The 13,977-nt window shown below is 38.1% G+C and overlaps 1 long non-coding RNA gene across 1 annotated transcript in view; it reads left to right on the top strand.

Moving 5' to 3' along the window:
• The first annotated feature begins 361 nt into the window (after nucleotides 1-361).
• LOC109368827 (uncharacterized) overlaps nucleotides 362-13,977 on the top strand; it is a 51,829-nt gene continuing 38,213 nt past the window's right edge. Inside the window, exon 1 of the long non-coding RNA XR_014884586.1 lies at nucleotides 362-791. This is a non-coding gene — a long non-coding RNA (uncharacterized LOC109368827). The remainder of the gene's footprint in view (nucleotides 792-13,977) is intronic.

The following is a 13,977-nucleotide window of genomic DNA, read 5'->3' as shown; positions in this document are numbered from 1 at the left end:
CTCTGCCTACAGCAGGGGGTTGGGACAAGATGGTCTTAAAGGTCCCTTCCAACCCAAGCTGCTCAATGATTCTGTGAATGTCAGCTGGTGGAGAAGGGTAACTTCATCCCTTGTAAAATTCAGCAGGTTGTGAATTCTCTGCTGCATGGGGGGTACATAGAAACAATGAACAATTCAACTGGTTTATTTATTTATTTTCAAAATACAATGACTATGGGAGCATACAGAATGTTCTTGCTGTAGGTCAGACCTCCTACATGGAATCTCACCGGGTTGTTGGCCTTGGAACAGTGACCCAGTGCCTCACTGTCTGTGTCTTCGTGTACTTTAGGACACCGTGGCACACGGGTGGGTCCCAAAACCAAAAAAAATACTAAGAAAAAGCAGCTGCCATCACTGATGGGGCTCCCTGGCTAACGAGAGGGCCGGATTCCAGCTGGATTCCACTGCCAGGTGCGATGTCCTTTTGCAGAACACACGCCCACGCGCCGCACCGTCCCTGCTCGCGGCGGGAGGTTCTGGTGGGAGTGCGGCCGTTAGTGACGTAAATGAGGGCAGCGCGTGGCGGGCGGGCCGTGCGCAGGTGCTCGCAGCAGGTGCGGGCGGACAGCGATGCACCGTCACCTCTGCCACCGGGCTTGGGGCCGTGCCGACGGGAGGGCTTCCTCTGCTGCAGGCGTCGCCAGGCTCTGGCTCTAAATAAGCGACTGCCTCCTCTTCGCAAGCGCAGTTTGCGCGGTTTTGGTCTCCTTGGGAAGTGACGTAAGAAGACGGTGGAACTGCTAACCCAGGTACGAGACGCTCGCGGGTCTGTTTGTAGTTAAGCGGCTCTGCGGTTGGCTCTGGGCGCCGGTTGCTTATCGTTATTTGCATCTGCATAACCCGTTAATTGCTTGATCTGGAGCTCGGCAACTCCCAGGGTGCGGCCCCGGAGGGTGCAGCCGCTCGTTGGTGCCGAGCGGTGCCTGCATCGCACCTGTGCGGCCGAGCGGCGGAGCTGGGGCCGCCCGCGCGGCTGCGGGGTCAGACCTGCCTGAGGATGAAGTGGATGGCTTGGAAGCACAGCTATGCCATTTAGGCTTTGGTGCTAAATTCTGGAAAATAAAGTACTATCAAATGTCTTTAAGCTTTAGGAGCTTTCTGGTACTCGAATTTGTTATTCTGTCATTGTTCAGCTGAGTGGAAAGATGGGTAACATCGTTATTAAGCTTTGTTGCAGAGGTAACACGAAATGTAGTGTTGGTGATTGTTACAGCTGCAGTAAGTGAATAATTACAGTAAGTAAAATCTGGGTTGCTTTTTTCACTCTTTTCAACGGAAAGAAGTACTGAGTGGCTGTAGTCCTACAGATCCTTGTGCAGTATTGTAATTTTCACAGGCAACTTACAAAAAGCTGAGCAGTTGCAGGGCTTTATCACTCATCTAATGATATGATGCTGCAAGGCTTGTTTGAATCCTACATAGTATGCAGTTATGGCTTAAGGTGGTCAGAAATCTTTGTCATCTGTATGTGCTGGTGAGTTATGAAACTGAACTTGAAGTATGGGACATCTTGCAGGGTTTTCAAAATAATTTTTAAAACCTCAAAACACTTTCCAAGTTGTGTCAGCTAATAGGTCTGAAGTTGATAAAGCACGAATTGAGACTGTTCTAGAATTTTTAGTAACTCTTAAGAAGAGATCATAGCAGTTGTGTGCAAGCAGGCTGAAATTTAGGGTCTGTAAGGAGCATCACTAAGAACCTTAAATGCTCTGTGTTCTCTTCCTGGTTCCTCCCCCCGCCATTTTTATTTTTCTTAAGGATATAAGTGTGAGATAAGTCAGGAATGACTGTGACAACCTTCTTCCTTTTGAGGGGAAAAAAGATTTCAGCATCTCCATAATAAAGAGAATTCAGCATGAACATAAAAATGAAATTGCAATGCAGGCAGCCAAGTGAATTCATGTGTGCAGAGTATATGCATTTTAACTAACTTTATCTGTGAACTCCCAGCCCTGGAGCCTATTTGAAATAAGATAGGAAGCTTCAGTCTTGTCACAAATGCAGCTACAACTTGTCCTGGGGAAGCCTTCGTAATGGGGTCAGGTAAAGTTCAATGAACCACCAAACCAGCGCTATTTCAGAAATGCTAAGGTGCTCTTTCCACTGATCTCTCCACTCTCTCTGGCTGTTATTAAACTGGTAGTTTTTACAACATCAATAAAGAACTTTCCTACCCAATTGCCCCAGACAAAGGCCTGAAAGCTAGGTTTAAACTATGAAAACTTTGTGTTAGGTTCATTTAGATTGTTTTGCTGTGTCAAATACTCACTTGAGTTCAAAAGTTCACATGAACCATGAACTTTGTCATTTCACAGCAGGCAGTTCTACAAATACAACCTGAAAGTGAAAAAACTCAGAATATTTAGGGTGCATTTGTTGTTGCGTATGGAACATGCTTGGAGTTCTGTGTTTGCAAAGTTCTGTCTGATTTAAAGAAATTTTTAACTCTTTAAAAGAAGGAAAAAAAAACTAAACACAAGCCAAATAATTCCTTGATCCCTGACCTTTTAGGCTTTCAAACCAACACACATTCAGTGTCTAATCATTACTGCACAAACTAAATCCAGCTAATCTTCTTAATAAATTGTGAAGTCTTGTATGTCTCATGGTTTCAGTGATGGCTTTTCTCCCCGACTGGAACACTGTGGAATATCAAAACAAATGGGTCATGGCTTCACATATTTGTTTAAGGCTTGAATCTATGTCATCTCATGATATGGTCTTGAGTTGAGCAGGTTTTACAAGTGTGTGTGAAGTAGAAGACCATTAGGAATGAAAAAGCAGTCAATGCAGTTTTCACCTATTTATTAGATAAAAACAGGTCGGCAAAAACAGTTTGTGCAGAGCTGCTTCTTAAATGTGGAAACTTAGCTGACCGAGGAGCCTGTAATAAATTCAGCCTCTTTTCCACGAAAAGGAATTCTTTATGCCTACTCTCCTTGTATCTAGTAGGTCTGGAGACTCAATCTATCAGGAATAAGCAGCGTTTTATTTCAGACTTAAATCTGACATTAAAAACTACTGCTTTAAATCTGTCATCCTCGACTGTTAAGAAATTGTGATTCAGAGAATTGCTATGTCTGTTTTAAATAAATAATTAATCCATGACATCTGAACTATGCTTTTTTATTATCACACGTATTTTGTGACTTCTACATTAGGAAAAAGCTCAAATTTTTGAAGTTCTCTTTATGCTGTGTAAAGAACTGGGACCTTGTTTTGAGGGCTTGTCTTATAATTACACGCTCTTGGAAACCCTCATCTAAGGAAAATATCAACTAACTATAGATTTTTGTTTGTTTTGTTAAATTTGCTACATTTGGTCACTGTATGAGGCACATGTTCTTTGCAGAAGGAATCGTTTGATTGTTCAAAATAATTGATCTCTATTGTGTAACTCAGCAAAGAACAGACAAACATAAGGAAGAAATTAAGTCGTCCTTTGTGAAAAACAAAGATGGAAGAATGAGGAAATGTCACATTTGGCGGACATCTGCAGTAGTTCAAAATTTATGGTGCTAAACCAATAGTGGTAGTTGAGATTGTGATCGAGCTGGTGATGTGAGTTGTGATTGTTGCTAAGATCACAACTCTACCTCCTGCCTCTTGATTCTGTTAAGTGGAAAAAAGTATTTGTTGTAAGAAAGCATTCGTTATCTTGGGCAGTTCTGTTTCATTAGAAAAGGCTGCAGTATCTTAATGGCATGCACCTATTCCAGGAGTTGGTAGTGCTTATCTTATGGGGCTAGCTCTGCTGCAGTGTGAGCTTTCCTCCTGCTTCCAGGATGTTGTGGGATTAAGCTAACGAAGGAAAAGCTGATTTTTCCAGAACGTGCGTCTCACTGGCAATAGCTTCTTATTAGGGCTAGTGAGAAGTATTATATACCACATACTTGTCTAATTGTAACCAACCTAATTCATGCATATGTGTGTAAGACTCCTCAGTTCTTTGTGCTGGGTAAAAATCACAGTGGTAATAAAAGCCTTAAGAATTTCGGGTGTAGGTAAGGCTGTGACTTCTGTTCTCTTTTCCAGCACTTGTGCAGATGGATTGGGCTGTAGCAGAGTTATTGCACATAAGGGCTGTGGGCTATGTTGCTACCATGATTTGGTTAGCGAGTGACCCTAAAAACTGTGAGACACCCTAGCATCAGAGAAATCTCAGAGACAGCTTTAATCCAGTTGGGCATTCTGAAAGCTCTCTGTGCGTCTGCATAGGGATACAATATATGTACAGTGTCCCTGAAGTGCTGTATAACTTGAGCTGGAGATAATTTCTGTTGTATTGCAAAACTATGCATTGCAAAACAAAGTCCTGTATAAATGTCTGAATGAAGGTAGTTAGCTAATGCTGAGACAGCTGTTCTTTCCATCTAGTCACTGACATTGGTACAGGTGAAGACATAGGAAGGGAAAGTTATTTTTCTCCTATTCTGAACCTGGCCAGTGGTTTTAAACATCACCTTCTATTTAGGAAGCTGTGTTTTATCTGAAGAACATTCTGCTGAACCAGGCTGCAGAACTAACAATGTTTATGCAATTAAGGATTTTAAATTTGATTAAAATAGGCAATGAAATTTAGTGAGAGCAGTATTTTTCTACTTGCAGATATCTCTTGCGTAAACAGATGTTCAAGGTCTAATTCACTGTGGTAGATCCTAACAGGTGAAAACTTCTTAATAGGTCTCCTGTTTTTATTATCACTTCTCCTAAATGTTTCAGGAATGCATTTAATGTATTATGGAGTTACAGTTAGAAAACTGAAAAAACTCACTTTTTTGTTAGAAATTTCTTTCTATAGGTACCTTGGTCCTCTGTAAGACAAATAAAAAATGATAGACACAAGATTCCTTATTAAACCTACATGAAAAAGGTGAAATTCATCTAGTACGAATCCACAAATTAGACTATGGTAATTTCTTGTATTCTTTTGACTGAAATATTATTCGTGGCAAATACAATCAGTCTTTTCTTTCAGGTTGTTGTTAACTGGAGTCATCAAATTATTTGGTGAATTGAAATAATTCTAGAGTTAGAGAAAGTGACTGACCTGGGACTGTATTCCTTGTGAATGCTTGGATTACTAGAACTTTTCTAATTATTTACTACATTTATTATTTAACAAATGCAACAGATGTGATATGTTAATTGTAATTTTATGAATCTTTTTTAAATTTTGATGTACAGGCAGTGTATCAACATAAAAAGAAAGCATGATTCCTGTTTCAAGAAATACTGAAGTTCTGGTTTGTCAGTTTAGGCACCTAAAATACTGTCCCGTCTTCTCAAGCTTCTTTGGACTTGAATTGTTGGACAGAAAGCTTGAAACTTTCAAAAGCTTGGAAGTTTCTGAAATTAACCTCTTACTGTCTGTTTAGGCATATTTGGTGAAAAGAGTTTTCAGTGGTGTTTTGGCCTTTTGGCTCTGCTTGCAAAGTAAGTAAGATTGAAAAATCATTAGGGTTATTTCAGAAACATTCTGTTTGGACTTTGTGTAAAAGCATTTAAAATATTTTTGGATGACCGTGGTGGAAAAATTGTACATTTTTTTTTTTCCAAAGTGGTTGAACCATCACTAACTCAGTGCAGTATTACCTATATAATACAGTAGAAGTTTTAAGCTTCTTTTTGAAACAGTGTCCTTTAAGTGTCACTAGATCAACTAGTCTTTTAGGGTTTGACTTAAAGTAAGTGCTGAACAGTAGAGAAGCTGAGGTTGGCAGTGAGACCACAGAGAAGGCAGTGGTGCACTTGGTTACTGTGTTAATAGAAAGCTCACCAAAAGATGCACTTAGAAGTCTGAGAATAATGCAGTAGTATTGGTGCCCTCCCAAGAGGGAACAGGCAAGTGGCAAATTGCAGTTCCAATGTATATGTTTGTAGTCAAACCTTGTATGGGCAAAGACAGCTGCTGTTGGTGTGCAGGTGCGTGGAAATGTTTCTTCTAGTGACTTGTGGAAGTGTTTGCCTTTAATGGAAGTGTTTACATACACAGCAGTTTCCCTGTGAATGGCAAGGAACAACATAATCGAAACAGTGGAAAGAGCAGAATGATAATATACATTGTAATAGTTGCAGCAAGGAGTTTGTCTTGTTTTTGTCTGTCTTCTGTATTCTCCAGTGTGCTCTCTGACATCCTGTTAGGGATACTGTCAGGAGAGGTCTTTGCTTTGACCTTACAAAACAGTTGCCATTTTCCTGCTAAATGAGAGCCCCTCCCAGCAGGTTAGCCATGAATTTACATAGTTCCATCTTTCATCTCCTCCTCCTTCTCAGATCAGATAACTCACCAAATTGTGGTTAGCGAGTCTACTTCTTTGGATTGTTTGCTGGCTGCAAAGCTCCATTGCCTTGGCCTTCAGCACTCCTGTCCTTCAGCCACTTACTCAACTTATACCCTCTGTTTCCCTGTTCTTTTTGAAACATAATTCCACTGCTAAAAACATTATTTTTATCTCCATTTTCTCATGGCTAGATGAAAATGAGGAACTGTCAGTACTGGCTTCACAGCCCGTAAACGAATCTGTGCTATTGCTAGTTTTCACCACGTTTTTTGGGGGGAAGTTGTACTGTTGTAGGAGGCTGCTCCTGTGCAGCTGTCTGAGCTCACGCAGTAAAGTGACACTCATTGCTGTATGTTTCCATCTTGGTAGGCCATGAATGCTGCTGGCCTGTCGTGTGCCCTGGGAGGCTATCCCACTCCAGCACAAACTGCGGAGGCTTACCTGTTTTGCTGTATTGAGAATGCTAGAGCCTTGTCAGGTCATCCACCGCTGCAGGTTTCTGATATGGCCAGCCTTGATCACTGAATCAATAGGTATATCTGTACAAGTGGCAGCAATCCTACGTGTGCAGACTGACACATTTTGTTTGCCTAAAAAGAAAGTTTATTTCCAGGCTTTATTGCAGCTGTGGAAAAAACTTAATATAGATCCACTGCCTCAGGTGTCTTTGTGCATTTCACTGCCACTTTATATAGGCAGTTCATTTATTAAGGTCTCTAAAGGATAGCTTAAGAGACTCAAAGCAGTGTTCATTTGGGTAGACCTTTGTCTCTGGCAGAGGTCCTGCTCTGAAATCGTTTGTGATAATCAGATCCCTTGAATCCTTCTCCAAGTCAGAGGCTTGAGATTCTCAGGATTTTGTGAGAATTGTCCCTACTTGCAGTCATGTCTGGTAAGTATGCTAAGCTGCCTGCAGGTACTTGCTTACTGGTGTGTTTAGAGTAGGCTCAGCCATCCCCGAGGTTTAGCTGAGATGCTGTTTTAGAACTGAGTGTTCTGTTATGTGAATGGGCCTTGAAATTTCAGAAGGGGATAAAATAACTGTGAGAGCCCTTTAAATAGTTGCATTTTTCCAGTGTAGTCAGTGATATGTGACATTGCTAAGAACTTCTTGCAGAGAAGTGTGGTGGGAATAGGAAGAAGAGAAGCAGCTACTTAGTTTCAAAATAAATTCATCATATATACAACCTCTCTTTGGATAAATCCATTATATTCAGAAAAGAACTTTGATTCTACTAACATACTAAGGTTTTACATCTTATATACAAATATTGTTGAAACAACTTCATATATATACATATATATGTTTGGGAACAAATATTTTAATGAATAGCTTTTCTTCCACTGTCAACTTTTGTATACAAATCCTGTCCTTACCTGTCTTTATGCTTGTCTTCTGAAGCTTTTTCTTGGATTGATAGTGAGCAGTGTTAAATGCCCACTTTCATCTTCCAACCAGAAATGAAAGATTATGCAGTGACACCTTATTAATCTATGTGGAGTGAGTATCTTTTGACTTTAAATATTGTTTATTATATAGGTCAAATGTATTGTGAAAGATAGTATTCGTTTCCGAAACAAAGGAACACCTGTGTGTCATTTGCTAAAATCCCTGTGCTGTAAATTCTGTAAACTCGGGTTCTGCAAGTGTTTGCTTTTTAATGTTCTGAATAAACTTATCAATCTTCATAGGAGTTGCTGCTTTGGTTAGTTATAACATCAGGAAGACCGCTAATATGTTTCCAACTTAAGACAGTGTTTTTCATGCAGTACTTTCACAGTTTGTTTTAAATCCCAAATCCAGTCCAAGGAAATAATTTTATTTAAATGATTCACTGCACAATATGTAGATGGCTGTTTCACGTAGTTCACAATTCATGGCTGACACTGATGATCTCCTCAGCCTATATATAACTGTGCAGACATCTGACCTTTTTGACGTTCTTGTGTTCTCTAAAAGTATAAAGTTGTGGCTGGTAAATCTGAAACTTTGTGGTCATGCTAGAGAATCAGGATCTGTTCTAAGTTCAAGTGATGCTGTACTTATTTCCCTTGTTTGTATTCTGTGTGCATCTAGAAAGCACTAATTTTTCTTTAAAAAGAATCTCTTTTACCTGCAGTCTTATCTATTCACTTTCATATTAGCCTCCTAAATACCACTGCTACTTCAGCTGTTCCATGAATATAGGAAATATAATTCTTTTAAAAATACTATTTTAGTGGAATGGCTTTCTGTTATAAAAACACACAGAAAGCACAGCTGAGGAGAGACAGAACAGAGGAAATCTCATTTTTATGCTACCTCACATTGGGATCTGGTTAGCTTCTGACACAAGTGTGCTCTGAGCAATCTTGTATTACTGCTGGTGGGTTAGTGTGTGGTCTAGGATAAATGCAGTATATGATAGCCTTGAGACTCATCTTCTATATAGAAAATTCTGTGGGTTTTTTTTTTTTTTCTTTTCAATCTCAGATTTCTGTAAGGATGTTGTTATGGCAGCAGAGTAGCAATAATCATTTTTGGAAGAAAAGCACTTTTACCTGTCAAAGAGTGTACAAGTACAGGACCTGCAATGTACTCACTGTTTCCTTGGGAATATTTGATCTCCTTGTACTGATGTGTCTGTGATGTGTGGGTTTTAGAAGAACCATAGAAGACCAGGATTTTTCAGATGGTTTATTATTTAGAACCATGCTGTGTTATTAAAGTTAGGATTGTAATGCAGTGAAAAGACTGGATTCCTGAGCAATATGAAAACCTTGGAAATCAGGCCTGACTGCTTAGAGAAGAGGGCAGAAGGAAAAGGTAAAATCAAGAGTTGATGAGAAATTATTTGGCATGGGAGGATGTATTCATCACGTGTTAATGGCACTTTCAAATAACAATCTACCTTTTAGATGTTCTTGCATCTGTGATCTCTGTTCTGAAAAATCTCTTGCATTCTTTCATCTTACAGCTGGAATATTGAATAAGTGACCTTTTCTGACTCAGATACATTGTTGTCTCTGACCTCTTCAAATCGTGGTTTCACCTTTGTTGCTGCCAGATGCTTGACTACCTTCCATCTTCCATTTCTTTACACCTCAAAAACTGTCCTTCACTGCTAGCCGAGCCTTTCCTGTTGGTCTGTTACAGAGCTGCTTTTCTCACTACTTGCGTCTCAGATAATTATAATTGACTGGCATTTACATTTTATTCCACTTTAGGAAAGCAACTTCCATATGGAAAACACATTTTATTTGATGCTTGTTTTATCCAGGAGCTGATCTTAGTCATAACTGTTTCTCATTCAGGGTTGCTGCTTTTCTTTCTGTATTTTCCAGCTGGACTGTTTGAGGCATAGGAGGTCAAGTGACTCGTCCCAGACTGAGTCAGTGCTGTGATTTTGGACTAAACCCAGTATCCTAATAGCTCTGTCTTCTCCTCTGACCATCGCTAGACCATGCAGCATCTCTGAAAGGCTTGGTTTTATAGAAGAAAAGAAATTAGGAACACAGAGTTTGAATCATTAATTCCCAGAATGTAGCCATTGAGCCTTACTCAAATTACAATGAAAACATGTTTTTGTAAGTAAATAAACCATGTTACGGCTTTTTTAGGTTTTGAATTTGTCTCTTTTGTGCTGACTTAAGTCCACAGTACTGATAAAATGTTTTTTATCACCAACTAATACAGCAGAATAAGCATGAAGGGACAGAAATCTATAAGTATTTGGCCTGTCATCATGATTTAATGTATTTTGGGCAGTCTGACTCCTGTAGCTGCATGCAATTGTAATTGGGTAACTTAATTTGAGCATACTACTGTTGAAAGTCTGAAGGTCAAACCCTCTTCTTTATCTGTGATATACACCGTGTTTTTTCAGAGGTGCCTTCTGGAATGCTTAGGCTTCAGAGACCATGGTTAAAACACTTTGCTTTCTGGGCAGCTCCACAAGGTGACAGAGTGCTCCTCAATTTAAATGAAGTACGATAAAGGTGAAGAGAGGTTGGTGCAAGAGTATCTGCTAAATTGGGTCTCCTATCTAAAGATTTTAGACTTGAGTTATGAGGAAGGATAAAATTATGTTGCTTATGCTTTAAAGGACTTTTAGTTATTGTTGCCTGGTTGTTTGTTTTTTGTTTTTGTTTTAAAGGAAACTGAATACAAGAATGACTTGTTCACAACATCATTGTAATTCCACAAGATAGAATTTCAAAGAATTCATCCCATGGAGACTTGTGGCAGAGTTTTTATGCTGACAGCACTATAAGTGCCACTCAGTAAAAAAGTAATTTGCAGACATAAATCCTTTTGCTGATGTCCCATGAAGTCTTTTTCTGCTTTATTGTTGTGTTTCTTTATTTTCCTCTCCGCATCCTCTGGCTCTTCATCGTGGTTTCCAGTCTGAGCTTGTAGATGTGCAAAATAACGGTTTCCCATCAAGTCTTAAGTCTTTGTTCTTGAGTGTGATAGTGCCAGGCATTGTCATCTGCATGTCTTGATGGGGCAAAGTTATTCCTCTTTTCCTAATCTTATTTCAGGCAGCAATGGTACAATTGCACTGAAACTGTCCGAGAGTTTGTCCTGGGGCAGTTAAGAGGAATGGGAGCATTCAGATTAATCAGCTGAGGATCTGCAAAATTAGAGGCAGTTGATAATGTGATGTGAAATATTGTATATCCTTAGCTTATTTGGAATCAGCCATGAATAGAGTGAAGCTGCCAATGGTGAGTTGGCTCTGCAAGACCCACCGTTATGTTGTTAGTATGGCTATGGGGCTGAGCTCTAAAGGAAAACATCAGAACTTGGCTAACAGACAGTTAGATTTTGCAGGTACCTGGCTTTGCCACTGTATATCTTGTTTTCTTTTGAATAACATGCAGACCCCTGGCTACTTCCCTCTGCTTTATTACCTCATATGATTAGGGCTAAATTTGCTTTTAGTCTAAAATAAATCTCTCATCAACACTTTGATTTTCATTTCTGTATTACTATAAGCCATTGATAACAGCACTCCTGATAATGCATTATATAGTCTTTTGTAAGATCTTTAAACTACAGGAGCTCATCTGGTTTTGAAAATACCTACATGTGATCGTCATACTGCTTTTGGTCAACTAAGATCACTTCTGTTATCTAGTTCTTATGTAAAATGTTTTTGATGCTCAGAATTGATTCTGAACTGGTGTTTATCTTTCTTTAGGAGCTCTGCTCAGTAGAAGATCTAAGACCCTTTCACCATATACACAAATTATCCACTATATTTTAACTTTAAATTTTAAATTTAAATTTATTTTGTAAGTCTCTGACAGAGGGGAGTACAGTTAGTACTCCAACTAGTACATCTCTAGAAGCAATCATTAAAGAGGTCTAGTGTCATTTAATTTTGACTTGAAAAAAAATGGGCACGTAAGAGATGGCATTTACATACTGTAAGATTCCAAGGGAAATAATTCAAGTTTAGCAATTCTTGTAAGATGTCTGCTCTTTGAAACTCATGGAAATTCATATTCTCATGAATTTTTCAACCAACTAGCAGACTAGAACTAGAGCAGATCTGTCTAGTGTTGATTTCTAACTGTAGTCAGAGCAATTGGTTCAGTATTGGGCAACTTCAAGAATACTGGGTTTCATATCTGAAATCCTTTAGTCTGCTGAAGTATTAGGCTGAGGCAGAAATACGTAGTTGAGGTTCTGACTATAGCTCCTGTCTAACAAGCTTTCCATAATCATGTGTACACATAACTTTTTTCTTTCTTAAACTAATTTTGTTTACCAGCTGACACCTGTTGTGGAATATAAACATAGGGTGAGGAAGCATTGTATGTTGTGGGGATTTGGGAAGGGAGAGTGTTGGGGTGTTGGTTCTGTTTGGACTTATTCTGCTTAAACTTAAATTTGAGCTCAGGAGGTAAAAAGTTTCCAAAGTGTATCTCTCTTGGATTTCTTTCTTTTTTTTTTTTTTTTAGGCATAAGTACTTACGAAATGGGGAATGTCTGGTTCAATGCTTAATCTCAATTTAGAAAATACCAGTTTGTTATTGCTCAGTCTTTATGGTGAAAAGAAAATATTTTATCTTCCGATGCTGTCTATTGTTTTTCCTGCATTTGAAACTTTTCTGAAGTAGTGGAACAGGAACAGTACATACTTTGTAAATATAGTGAATGTGTTATGTAAGCACTGGATTTTTTTTTTAGCTCTGTAACTGTGAAATGAATAGTTTTAGTGCTCGATCTGTCTGGAAAGCTGAGCTAAGTAGCAACATACGGTTCCGCTTACTTTACTGTGGGACCACAGTATGCGAACTTGCAGCATAAACTGTTGCATTCAAATGAGAGAAAATGAGAAGGAGGGAGGCTTGCCTGGTTTTTCACCTGCTGCTATGAACTTCTGACTTCACAGAATTTGTATAAAGCCTGGAAAAGCATTAAAGTTTAACAGCTACTGGTCCTTCATCAAATCATTTGTAACAAGTAGTGCATAGAATACTAGTTGCTCCCTTGAGTTTTTTATGTGCAACACAAAAGCAAAGTTTTACTTTTGCTGTTTCATGTATTGCTTTTTCTTCTATTTAATAAAAATTTACTGAACGCTTTGTAAGATCTGCTGTTCAACATACATTGCCAGCCTCCTACAATTGTAGCTGGTAAGGAGAGTAAAAATGTTTCACTGCTTTTATTTTTATTTTGTTGTGTTTTCTTTCTGTTTCTCTTCTCCTTTCTCCTTCTTTCTGCATTTTACAGCCCCTTTATTGTCATTAACACTTAACATTGACATTTTTTCCTTCCTCCACAGTACCTTACAAACTGAGCAAATAATTTTTTATATGAACAGAAAATAAAGCTATGCATTAGATGCTGCTCTTAGCTCTTTGAATCTCCACAGTCCCATCTATTTGTTCAAAAAACCTCGCTACTGATGTTAGATGCTGAACACAGGAACAGGTAGTTTGCATCGGGGCTTGCCTTATAGTTGCAATAAGTTAGTGGTGTTAGAAAGGAAGGAAAAGCTCTGACCCATATTACAGTTCCTTTAATTAGTAGGTATAACTTTTATTATGGTCATCACTGAATTTTGGTTTTGGGTTGATGGTTTTTTTTTTTTGCTTTTTTTTTTTGCTTTTTTTTTTTTGCTTTTTTTTTTTGCTTTTTTTTTTTGCTTTTTTTTTTTGCTTTTTTTTTTGCTTTTTTTTTTTGCTTTTTTTTTTTGCTTTTTTTTTTGCTTTTTTTTTTGCTTTTTTTTTGCTTTTTTTTTGCTTTTTTTTTTGCTTTTTTTTTTGCTTTTTTTTTTTTGCTTTTTTTTTTTGCTTTTTTTTTTTTTTGCTTTTTTTTTTTGCTTTTTTTTTTTTTGCTTTTTTTTTTTTGCTTTTTTTTTTTTGCTTTTTTTTTTTTTGCTTTTTTTTTTTTTGCTTTTTTTTTTTGCTTTTTTTTTTTTTGCTTTTTTTTTGCTTTTTTTGCTTTTGCTTTTTTTTTTGCTTTTGCTTTTTTTTTTGCTTTTGCTTTTTTTTTGCTTTTTTTTTGCTTTTGCTTTTTTTTTGCTTTTTTTTGCTTTTGCTTTTTTTTTTGCTTTTTTTTGCTTTTGCTTTTTTTTTTGCTTTTTTTTGCTTTTGCTTTTTTTTTTTTTTGCTTTTTTTTGCTTTTGCTTTTTTTTTTTTGCTTTTTTTTTTG

This window comes from Meleagris gallopavo, chromosome 8, assembly GCF_905368555.1.
Source record: "Meleagris gallopavo chromosome 8, MGAL_WU_HG_1.1, whole genome shotgun sequence".
In the NCBI taxonomy this organism is placed as follows: Eukaryota; Metazoa; Chordata; class Aves; order Galliformes; family Phasianidae; genus Meleagris; species Meleagris gallopavo.
Note: the sequence above shows the minus strand (reverse complement) of the source record. Positions and strands in the feature narration are given on the sequence as shown.